Below are 12,939 nucleotides of genomic sequence, written 5' to 3' on the forward strand. Positions count from 1 at the left end.
CAATGTTCTTTGTCAACCAATGCTCCCCCACTGTATAAAAGGTGGGACAGACCAAACTTCACACTGCCTAGTTCCAGTTTAAACTCCAGGGAAAGAGAGCTTGGGTGGAAAGTTAAAATAACATAAATTTCAAACATAAAACCCTTTGCCCTCAGTGTGAACTCCTTTGCTGACCATCTCATGGTGTGCGTCACCACCAGGGCTGTTGACCTCAGGAATGCAACTGAAAGCCAGCTGGGGAGGCTTTTGGTCTTCCAAGCCTTAAGAAAATTGTTAACCTCAGGATCACATTTACATCTTTATTAGTTTCCATTTAAGGCCACTACTGCAACAACATGTCCAAATAAGACAAAATTAAGAGAGGAAGATTCTAACCTAAAATATTTGTTTGAAAGGCCCCATGCCTACATGCCCATTTTTTTTTTATGAAGAAATTGTCCTTATGCTAACTTGCTACAAAAAGAGCAGCTAACCAGACTGGACAAGAAAGCTGCAAGGGCGAAAGAGAACCTAGCAGTAGGGCTTGAAACACTGTCTTGACTTCCTAAGGCAAGGAGGCTAAAAGTTAAACCCAAGTCATGTCAGCTTGTCCTATTTCCCCACACTCCTCTGGCTGCCTGCCTTTGCACACTGCACACACTCCTCTAACAGAGCACCTGCTAATCACACTTTAAAACCTTTGATCTTGCTATCCGCCCAGCCTCCAGCACCCTCATCCCATCTGCACTGGACCAACTCTGCTCCTCTTCAGTTAATTTTTGCTGACTCATCCTCCTGTTGCCTTCCAGGTAGGTCTTCCCAAAGCTGCAGTCTTCATAACATGCAGAAGTAGAAAATAAGTATAGATCATTCGGGCAAATTTGCCCAGCAATTCAGTTTAGCTCATAGAGGACTCTGCAGTGATGCTCATTGAGATGCTAATCCCTAAAAGGATTCTGGACCACAGAGAGATTTTCCCATAAGATCCGAGTCTAGCCTATACTTAGGCAACCATACACAGTGGGAGTGGCTGCAACAAAATCAGCATCTGAAATGCTGGGTGTAGGAAACACAGGGAGGCAAAATATTACAGTTATACATAATCAAGTGGCCCCTGCTGAGTGCAACCCATACATGCACACATGGCATCCGTGCTTTTAACATCTTCCCTTTAACAGGCTCCGCCTCACCTGGCCCCTGCTTTTATGATAGGTCAAACAAAACTACCAGAAAACTGCATGCTGATGTTGCAAAGACCGTTACAATTAAGAGGCCATTTCTTCTTTTAGTTCTTGGGCCTGCCCTGGTCTCACTGCAGGAAAATAAAGCCTGCACGATGTGATATCAATTGTTACATGTGCACACGCTCCCTGCATACCGATGCAGTAGAGAACTGCCCTGGGCATGCGCTCATTGTGCAGACACGTCATTTGCACATCCAATTAGGTGAGAGGAGGAATCAAAAAATCCAATTACTTCATCTCAGGTTTCCTGAGCTTTTATTTCCCATGATTCCATCTTCAGGATGAAGACCCCTTGGACCACTGCCCTTCCAAGACTTGCGTCCACGTGCATACTTAAGTCATGGAGCAATTCGCCGCTATAATTAGTGCCCAGCTTCCAAGCTGGCATCTTCTGCCTTGAAGTACATATTTTATATTAAGTTATTTCCTTAGGACCAAAAATAACTGTCAGAGAATGTTATATTTCAACAGTGCATTTCAAAATGTTTCAAGAGAAATCTTAAAAATATCTATTATATCAAATACCCTTTGATCATTCTAATTAATTTATCCCTGTGTCAATAAGACCAAAGCAAATGAGCAATAAACAAGTTAGCCATTTTAAAAATCTTCTTAATGAATCAAACTCAGATGCTATCATTTGTGAGACAGAATACAAGCCTCGGTCTCAGAATACAAGCCTCGGTCTCAGAATACAAGCAATCCGTCCAGCTCCTGCTGGCTGTGCACTAAAGCACCTCCAAGTGACAGAAGTGACTATCGACCTCCTGTGACCAAGATGAAGGTTATAAACACCTACTGCTTCCCCGCCTTCTCATGTGATCATCATTGGCCACTGTGAACTTGACTGCCAGTATAAAGGAAAGGCTGCTTTAGGACCAAGTTTTTCATCGACGGTGTTTGATACGGAAATAGTGGAAAACACATATTTGGTATTCAGTCCAGGGTCTAATACAGAGTGGAGGAAAAGCTGTGCATCTTATAAAGACATATTCAAATATATTATATTATATATATATAAACTATATACACACACACACTCATATATATATATATAGTTTTCAAAACGTCCAATGTCCATGGAGCCCAGGATGATGCAATCAAGCATGTTGAGCACCCACACAAAACAAGGATGCAGATCCTCAGTCCAGGCACTAACAACTCCACATCCAAAGAGAAGTTCAGCGCCCAAGCCATTTTCACCTACCATTGAAAACAACTGCTCTGGCAGCACATATGCCTGTCCGTGTATGTGACACATGGGAACTCACTGTGTTGGTGAATGGCAGCTCCAGAAAGGGGCAGCACAGGTCAGAAAAATTTAAAGTTCACGACCTCTTTTCGGAGTCTTTCAGCTTGGTTGTCACTAAAATAAATACATGAATATAATATGCCATACTAAGAAACTACAGATAACAATGATGTGATCATCTCAATAGATGCATAAAGGGCATCTTAGCACATTAAAATCGGAAATGAAAGGAAGTAGCTTAAACTTTGATGAGAAATATAAAGCTCAACCTGACAGCAAATATTATAATCAGAGAAAAGTGCATATTTTCTTTCAGCTGGCCATAAGAATTACTGCTGTTACTTCTGCCACTACCACTACTTGATGTCACATTGGGATCCAAGGCCCACATTTCAGAAAATGACATAGAAATCAGAAGTGCAAGGATAAAGAGGCAAATTGTCACTTTTCAAAAGCAACATGTTTTCCATGAAAAAACAAAATGAAAGAGCAGAAACATCAAGCACCCTGTTAGACTCACTAAGAGTCTTCAGGAAGTTTTCTCAACACGATACCACTCATACAAAACCAGTACACCACATGTTCCACACAAACAAGTCATAAGAAAACACGACTTTAAGGAAAAGTCACACACTCAAATATAAACTATCTGGAAATAAAGGAATATCTTTTGTTTTAAAACATCAGTGAGAGTCTAAAATTCTAACAAGAAATAAAAGATGGTCTGGACCAAAGTTATTTTTGCTTTCTTGACACCCTTAGTAAGGGACATGTAGACATGAGTGCAGGAGCAGGCACTACCAAGGCATGGAATGGTGTAGTAACTTAGGAGAACCACAGACCAACCATTCCTGGGTCCTGTGACAGCACTCACCATCTCAGCGGATCCCTGAGAACCCCATACAAGCCTGTGAGGCAGTGTGGGAGAGAACGCTCCTCCAGGAACGCAGGATCCACAGGGTCTCTGGAAGTCTAGGTGTGTTCTTGTCCGGTGAACTCGGAAAGCATTATGTGCCAGGCTGACTGGCACAGAGCATTCACATGTACACACAGCAACGTGAGAAACCCTGGAAGGCACAACACCGAGAGCAAAAAGAACAAATGGAAGGAGCTGCACAACCGAATGCCTTACTGGGGTCCTGTGGCTGTCAGAACACATGCCCACCGCAGCAACATAGGCCAACACAGAAATACAGGTGAAGTCTAAATCCCTAAAGGCTTTGGGCAATGACTCAGTACCACAAGTGGAAAGTTCCACACCTGACCTCATCTGATGAGCTGTCAAAATGCAGACACCCTGCTAGCTACTGCATAAGGTGCGTATGAACCATAAATGAATTTTGTGTTTAGACTTGGGTCCCCTATCAAGACAGCACATTGCGCACATGCAAATATCTCACCACCTAAAACCCAGAACACTTTTGGAGCTGAGCCTTTTGACTAAAGGACACTCTATGTATGTATACAAATGTATCAAAAAATGAGGTAAATAGGGTGGGCATTTGGCACAGCAGTGAAGATGCCAGCAATTCATTTTGGAGCACCTGGATGTAGGATGCAGCTCTACTTCTAATTCTGGCTTGCTGTTCATGTGTGGGTGAAGGCTCGAGTAATCGGGTCCTTACCACCCACCCAGGAGGCTCATGCAGTGTTCTGGGCTCCTGCCTTTTGTTTGACCCAGCCCCTGCTCGTATAGGTATTTGAGCAGAGAACCTCTGTGAAGATAATTGCTATGCTTTTTCATTATAATTTAAAAAATTTTAGCATTCATGAGATAATGCTTAAAAGATTGTTTTTAACTAAATAAGAATATACACGAATACTTGAACTGTCTAATGATGACAAACAAGCCAGAAACTAAGGAGCATGACCAAGACTGCACATCTCACTGCAAGGTTGCACATCTCACATTCCGTATACTAACCTATATTTAAGCCAACAATGAAATGTATCTGACTTCTTCCCAAAGAAAATAGACACATTTTCCAAGAATGTCAATGACTTCCTTTCCCTCCACACTTTGGCGCAAGGAGAACCTAACCACATGTTCCACCAGAAAATTTATAACCTTCAACAATTCTGCTTAGCTATACTTAGTATGGATATGACATGACAGCTATATATGCAATTGTAGGTAGACGGGAAAAGGAGAGAGAATAAGACAGGGAATGGGGAAAGAATTCATAATAGCAAGAAATAAAACGGGATGTATTTTTAACATTGTCTAACGGATTATCAAGAGGCAAAGCAGAGTGCACAGGGTGGCAGAACATTGAGTCCTGCCTTTGCCTGTGATCTCGGGTGCTCTGGAGGGAAGTCCCCAGGACCTGACCCACAGCCCCTGTGAAGCAGCCAAGAGCCTGTGCACACTGGTGGGGCTGCTGGTCCCAGGCCTGGCGGCAGAGCCGGTCCATCTGTGTGGCTCTACTCCCATCTACTGATGAAAAGCTGCTACTTCTTCTCCAGAGGGGAATGCTAGCCCTCTCACCAGCCAGCCCTGTGTCCATCCCGACTGTAAGCTGGAACTCCACTGTTGTGGTAAGTCACTCAGCCAGGTAGGAAGGGGTGTGTGTGTGTGTGTGTGTGTGTGTGTGTGTTCTATGAATAATGAGCAGTATTCCACTTTACCAATTGTTGAGTCACTGTTTCCTGTTACTAATCACATTTTTGACCAAGACAAGACAATTATCACTTGAAACTACTTCCTCTTCTATTTCTTTTCATCAAGAGGGGTGTCAATTTAGTTAGAAAAAAGTCACACATGTCTCAGGGTGTTTTCCAAGCACAATGTTATTCTGAATTTACCATTACCTAATAGGTTTTCTTTTCTTTTCAAGCAGAAAGCATGATTTTTCTAGTGGCGAAGGAGTGAGGTGTGCTTGGCAGTAATGACAGCCTTGACATGTGGCTATGAGATGACACTGATTATCGTGCCGGGCCCCACTGATGGGGTTCCTAACTCAGAGGTACAGTCATTGGACTTAGAATATTTTTGAGTGCAAAGACAAAATTTCAGGTTTGATCTAAAAAGTCAGAAACCCAGCATCTCTACCCAATCACGACATGTGGACATGTTTGATTAAATAGCAAAAATTTTTTTAATTATTGAAATTTGGGATTTATCGCAAAATTTAGAATTGGTTTATCACATCTGTCGGTCATTTCCCTTGCCCCACAAACCAAAAGCTCTAGGCTTGATCTGCAAGAATAAATTAGCCTGAGAAAGTGAAATGTCATTTTTGTCTTGATTCATCACAACTCTTTAATCAAAGTTGTTGCCTCGTCATCCGTTTATCAAACCCTGACCTGAAAACCTCACACCAAGTTTCCCTGGGCCAGCTGGCTAATTAGGAACTGGCTCGTTCCATCCACAGCCACAGAGAAGAGGGGATGGCAGGGTCGCCCTCAAGGAGGTGGCCTCCTTATGGAGAGGGTCCAGGCAGGAGGTCAGTGGTAATTACCATGCAACAAAAATGGTCCATGTACACATTGGCCATTTCTGGTCCATAAAACAGCTGGAGATTTATACCAGGGAACAGGAATTTTGCATGTTGAATGTCTAAGTGAACTAAATTAGCCTGGCATGCTGAACGTGGCCCCGTTAGGACAGCAGAGTAGATCCCGTAAGAAAGGCTTGGTGGAGTCAGGCACAGTAGCCAGCACCCCAACTAACAGCTGAGTATCTCATTACAGGCAGCCCTGGGTTCACCCACTTTCCATCACAACTTCACCGGTTCAACTTTAGGAATTGATTTTAAGATAGGATCCCATCAGTGCCCACAATAATTGATTGCCCATAAGACATAGGATTTGGAACATGGGACTTTACCATTCCCCATCTCAGACAATGTCCCATCAGGGACATCAGGGACATGGTACCCGGTGGTTAAAAGTCAATTGCTTTGTGCAGGTTTTGCTTTTCACGCTGCGGTTGCAGTCCAGCCCCACCTAAGGGGACTCATCACTGCACTCAGCCTCTTGGACAAAGTGCCCGTCTGTTGAGAGCAGTTAATGAGGGGACTTAAACATTGGCTGGCAGATACTAGGTAGCCCTTGGTGTGACCTAGCGACTCAGATGCCAGAAAGGACACCAGCATCCACACTGGACCGACTCGGTTCAATACCTGGCTCTAGTGTCCTGCTAATGCAGGTGAAGATTCAAGTACTTGGGTTCCTGCCATGCACATGGCAGTTCTCAATTGAATTCCTGGCTTCAGCTTGCACCTGGCCTTGGGGCATTTGAAGAGTAAACCAGCAGATGGCAGCACACACTTCCTCGCTCCCTCTCCATCTCTTCTCTCCCTCTTTCTTGAATAATTGAAAAGAAGGAGGAGAATGGGAATTGTTGTTACATTATTAAATATGCATGTATGAAATATATTCTCTTTATATAATTAAATGCATATTAAAAGAAGAGTAGAATGGCAAGGCCATCACATAACAGATTTTATTTTTAAAAGAAAAAAGAAAAATCCTGTTTTTTCTTTTTTCTTTTAAAAGTAAAATAATGGTTAAAGTAACAATGGAAGGTGTTATTATCATAATAAGCACAAGAGCAGAGAGTCAGAACCAGTTTCCTTGGGATACAAAAGCTCACGGAACAGGAGGGAAAAAGGTAAGGGAGGCAGGGAGCCTGTCTGGGCCCTCCTCCAAACACCCAGACCTTCCTGTTTAATTTGCAGTTCATTGAAATCAGGACTCTACCTCTGCACTAAACTCATGACATGTCCAGGTCACTACCAGGAGAGAATGGGGGTGCAAGGGTGGGTGATGGGCTCCACTGCAGAGGGCCTTGTAACAGCATGGACGGTGTAGGATAAGAAGTGTCATCCCACCTCGAAATCCACACTTCCAACAAGAATCCAGTTCTTCCTTTCCCTGGCCTGGTGTGAGGGTTCTAATGTCCATGTCATCAAAACATTCATATACTGACACCCAATCTCCAACTTGATCAATTAAGAGATGGGGACATTGGGGATAGTAAGGGCACAAGGACTGAACTCCACCTTATTAAGGAAGCTAGAGAGAGGGAGACTGTTCGTCCCTTCTTCCACTGAGGATGCAACAGGCACACATGACTATGAGCCCAAATCCTCATCTTGGACTCTCATGAGTAATGAAAGCTACTGTTTATAAATGAACCAATCCAAGGTATTTTGCAATAACAGTCCAACCAGACTGACACCTATTAACACAGGAAAGTCAAGCCACCTGACTCTACCCACCAACACATTTTACAATACAGCCAAGAATCAATGAGTATTTGAACAAAACAAATATCATGGGAGATAAACCCAATACAAAAAAATTTCGAAATTGATCCCAGATGAAAGTTGATACTAAGAAACGGAAGACAGTTGTCAGATTCCCAAGAAAGCCCTGGCGTGCTGAGTCCACACAACAAAGCAGCAAGTTCCGGGGTCAGATGAGCAATGGAGATGTAAGATAACATGGCTGAATTTAACAAAAGAAACACATGAGTGTAACGTCAAAATAATCTCAAGTAGCTCGAAAAGATAAGGAAAGTATAAAAGAAAATAAGCCAAGTAGAAAAGTAATACATGAAGGTCAGTAGCTATCCACCTTAAAAAGAGATGAAAAAATTCACCAATACTCAATTAAAAATTACAAACAAACATGAACTTCTTATTGATATTCCAGCCAATGCTAAGCAAGATAAAGAAAAACATTGAAAGAAATCTCAGGAAAAAGAAACTGGCTTCAAACCCCTTTAAAAAAAAAAAGATCTGTTTATTTATTTGAAAGTCAAAGTTAGTGACAGGAGAGAGTCAGAGACGGAGTGATATCTTGTATCAGTTGGCTCAGTGGAACATGAACTGGTACCCATCCAGAACATCAGGGTCACGGCTGGAAGTTTTGTTTCCAATGTCACAAAGCCAGCGCAGTGATTTCAAATCTTTTAGTGAAATGCAGAATAATTGCTTGGTTACAAATAAACAAGAATCAGACTGGCATCAAACTTGTCATCTGAAATTCTGGTAGCAGTCTTTTTTAGCAGAAAATAATGGAAACATATCTTAATGGTCATGAAGGAAAATTAATTTTTTCTGAAGAGTTATTTGGGTTTTTCTTTTTGTTTGTTTGTTTATTTGTCTGGGTTTTTTTTATTGGAAAGGCAGATTTACAGAGAGAAGGAGATACAAGCTCTTCCATCCGCTGGTTCACTTCCAAAGTGGCCACCACAGTCGAAGCTGAGCCGCTCTGAAGCCAGAATCCAGGAGCTTCTTCCAGGTATCCCATGTGGATACAGGAGCCCAAAGCTTTGGGCTGTCCTCCACTGCTTCCCCAGATCACAAGCAGGGAGCTGGAAAGGAAGCAGCGCAGCCAAGACGCAAACCAGCACCCACATGGAATCCTGACATGGCTAAAGTGAGCTTTTAGCCACTGAGTCATTGCACCAGGCCCAGAGAATCAACTTAAGCCTCAAATGATCAACCAGGAAAGGGTAACATGAAGACTTTATTTTTAGACATGCATTAACAAAAATACATTAATTACCTAAAAATATTCTGATAAAATGTAACATACAAGGAATCTTCAAAAAGTTCATCGAAAATGCATATCATGGAAAAAAAACAATGTATTTCAACCATTTGAAAAGAAAGTTTTCAACTTTCCAAAAGCTTTTGGAAGTACTATAACAGCAGGAATAAAATAAGATGAATCCCCGGCACCAATTCTGTACAGCAAACCAGGAATTAATCCAAACAGAAAGGAAGGTCCTGTGTGCTTGGAAAAATGTAAAGACACCAAAGTGCTTGTATTCAACAAGACAATTCAGGAGACAAAAGTGATAGGAAAGTAGCACACGGCATGTACGCTCTGTACAACACGCCAAGAAGGAGACCACAGTAAACCAAACACCAAAGAAAACTTCTGGAAGTTCCATGCACAATGGTTTATGATGCACATTCACCAAGACCTTCTTGAAGACTCCTTGCAGGCATGAATTTCAAAAAGTTTGCATTCCCCTGGTGGGGGGGCGGGGGAACATATGTTCTAATGCCATTTCTTGTGAATTTTTGAAAGTCCTCTTTCAGGTGAACGAAAGTGCTCAAATACAAGCCATTTTGAGAGAGAACACACACCCCGGGTAAGTAACTGTCATATTCACCGATTGATACATAATACCTAGAAATACACCTCAGGTGCATCTCTGTTGGCAGTTTGAGCTGCTGGCTTAGCTCTCGCAGTGCTGCAGTGGTCCTGGCTGACAGTGAAGGCCAGAGCCTTCCTTCCTACAGGAAAGATGGAGGAGCTCAGAGACCCTGCAGTCAAGTTCAATGAGGTAGCCACCAAGACCACCACTAAGCAGGATGCTGCAGGTCACTTCCAACTTCCAAATCCACTCCCGTTCTCAGGAGGCCATTTTCACAGCATGAGAAGGACCATTTCCAGCTTCTTGAACATCTAGTGAGGCAACAGTTGAGATTTCAGGCCATTGCTATTTGCATCATAAGTTTGTGACAAGTTGATCCAAGTGGATTTTTCTCAAGTATTACAGAAAGTACAAATTTCAGACAGAAAGCTCAAGACCATTCAGGAAGACAACCCCTCGAGCTCATGGCCAATATGACTTCTAACCTCAGCTACAAGGTGCCTGGTGTGAGCAGCAAAGGGATATTGTAACCTGCAGTGTCATTTTCTACAGTGTGAATGTTTCCCGTCACGTGTTGGAGTTGGTCTCTAAAGCCTTGCTTGGAGCCTGGTCGGATTCTCCGCCCGGGAGCAGTTTCACACTGTGTTGCTTTCTCTTTCCCTGTCAGCTGCAGCATCTCCTGCTCCAGACATCTCTTCATTTTCCCCATGCTCTGCCCTCCACCATGTCCCATTCTCCCCCTGGTTGTCAGCAAGGCATAATTGAGAGTTCTATGCCATATTTTTTCTTTATTCCTTAAGCTTTAATTTAATTTTACTCTCAAAAATAAATGAAAAAAATTAAGCAGCAGAATCTCTAGGCAGAATTGCCTTTTTACAGTTTTTGGAATAACCTCAGATTTAAATTTTAAAAAAAAAAGGCAGAGAGGGCCCTGTGTGATACCCTAGTAGCTAAATCTTGGCCTTGCATCTGCCGGAATACCATATGTGCACCGGTTCCTGTACTAGTCCCTTCACTTCCTGTCCAGCTCCCTGCTTGTGGCCTGGGAAAGCAGTAGATGACAGCCCAAAACTTTGGGACCTGAACCCATGCAGAGATCAGGAAGAGGCTCCTGGCTCCTGGCTCCTGGCTTTAGATCAACTCAGCTCCAGCGATGGTGGCCACCTGGTGAGTGAGCCAGAAGATGGAAGATCTTTCTCTGTGTTTCTCCTTTTCTCTATAAACCTATGACTCTGCCTTTCCAATAAAAATAAATCTTTTAAAACATGGCAGAGAATACTGAAATGCTCCACACTTGGTTTCTGCCAATTAATAACATCTTCCCTGGCTTGACACATTGTTCCTGAGCAAATAGTTGACACTGACAATCTTAGTTCATTCCATCCCCTGCTCCGGGCCTCATCCTGGACATCACAGTGCCTTTGAAGTCTGTGAACCGTCCAGGGTTCTCTTGCCTGTGACAGTTTCTCAAGAGCGTCCTTGTGTAGATGCTGTTGACAGCTTTGAGGAGTACCATCCGGGAAGTCTCTTAACTGTCCTTCAGTTGAGATGTCTCTTGCTTCCCTTGCAATGACACAGGGGTTGTCGATTTGGGGAAGCAGATGACAGGGGCTAAGAATCATGCTGATCACATCACATAAAAGGCACATTTGGTCAACATGACTTCATGTGGGGTGCTGAACAGGCTGTTGGCCTTGAGGTTGTGTTTTCAGATTTCTTCTCTCACTGTGAAGTCTCTTCTCTTCCTTTGGGGAAGCAACTGTGCAGCTTGGGATACCTTTCAATGGAATCAACAGATATCCATGCCAACTTTGCTCTAACATTAAATGACACTGAGCTCAGATGAGGTACTGGATTTCCAAACAGGACCATTCTACAGTAAAGGTTGCAAATCACTTGGGAAAATGACAAGAAGGAAAAGGCAACACTGGATAATTTTGAACCACCTCTAATAACTATTTATTGGCCCTCAGAGGTACCAGTCACACATTCTCCTTCCCTGGATGCCCCCTGACTCAGCTCTGGAAAGCCTGGGAGCATCTTGAAGAGTCTCTGGGTGGCCCCCACTGGAACTCAGTCCAAGCCATCTCTGTAGTGATGATTCCAGCAGCTGGGACAGCCAAATCACAAAGACGAAAGTAGAAATAACCAGGAATATGCCATGAGGCACCTAGCGTGAGTGACTGAAAAGCATTCTCCTTTAGAAACATCACAGTTTCTCTGCGAGCCTTTTATTGTGTTTATTTTTATTAGAAAGGTAGGAGAGACAGAAAGAAAGATCCTCCATCAACTGGTTCACTCCCCAAGTGGCCGCAATAGGCAGAGCTGAGCCAATTCAAAGCCAAGAGCTCCCTCCAGGTCTCTCATGTGAATTCAAGGTCCCAAGGTTTTGGACCGTCTGCTACTGCTTTCTCAGGCCATTTTCAGGGAGTTGAATGGAAAGTGGAGCACCCAGGAAACAAATCAGTGCTTATATGGGATCCCAGAACTTACAAGGTGAGGATTCAGCCATTGAGCCATTGCACTGGAACCAAGCCTTTCATTCTTTTGCCCTCTTTATAAGTAGGTACACAGAGGCTAGATGGGCAGGAGGTCATGAGGCCAGGTCTTAAAGCCAGGATGTCATCCCCACTCTGAAGTCACAGTAAGATAAAGGTGGAAGAAACATGCAGTCTGGGCAATCAGTTGGTAATAGAGATAAGCGTAAAACAAAAATTCACCTCTTTTTATCCAAATAAAGTTATGATATAGTGAAAGAATTCCTAAACATCCATGTATGCCACTGAACTTTCAAGATTTTCTCCATCTGCCTCAGTCCAAATATTGGTATATTTTTCATTGTAGTCATAGCCACTTACATGGCTTTTCATGCACAAGTACACCCACGGTGTTCATGGGCGCTATAGATATTTTATACCTATGCAAGCGCTGCAGCAAGGCCACCAGCCTTTACTTATTTTCAATGATGTGCCAACCATGTATGGGCTTTATAGGCTTGGTTATAGTTCATCTACTCAATTAAACTTTGAATAAGAGCTGTGCTATTCCAATTTCACAAATAGAGACTCAGCAAAGAGAGCTCTAGGGTTTCAGAACCAGAGCACAGGGGAGCAGTGATGGTGTCCCTAAGAGGCTCTGATAATACAGGGGCTGTCCTGGCCATGAATACGCTTGCCACATTGAGAAGTAGTGAGACAACCTCACCAAGAACATATAAACAGAACCTGAGCATGGCCAGTGACTCAGTATAATGGGGGTGTCGCCTTTGGAAAGAAATCTAGAGGAGATGAGCTTTCACATCCTTTCCAAATTCCAGTCTTTGGAGCAAAGGCCACAGTGGTCAT

This window comes from Ochotona curzoniae, unplaced genomic scaffold (genome assembly GCF_017591425.1).
Source record: "Ochotona curzoniae isolate NIBS_2020 unplaced genomic scaffold, NIBS_Ocur_1.0 scaffold_4701, whole genome shotgun sequence".
NCBI classification, from domain to species: domain Eukaryota; kingdom Metazoa; phylum Chordata; class Mammalia; order Lagomorpha; family Ochotonidae; genus Ochotona; species Ochotona curzoniae.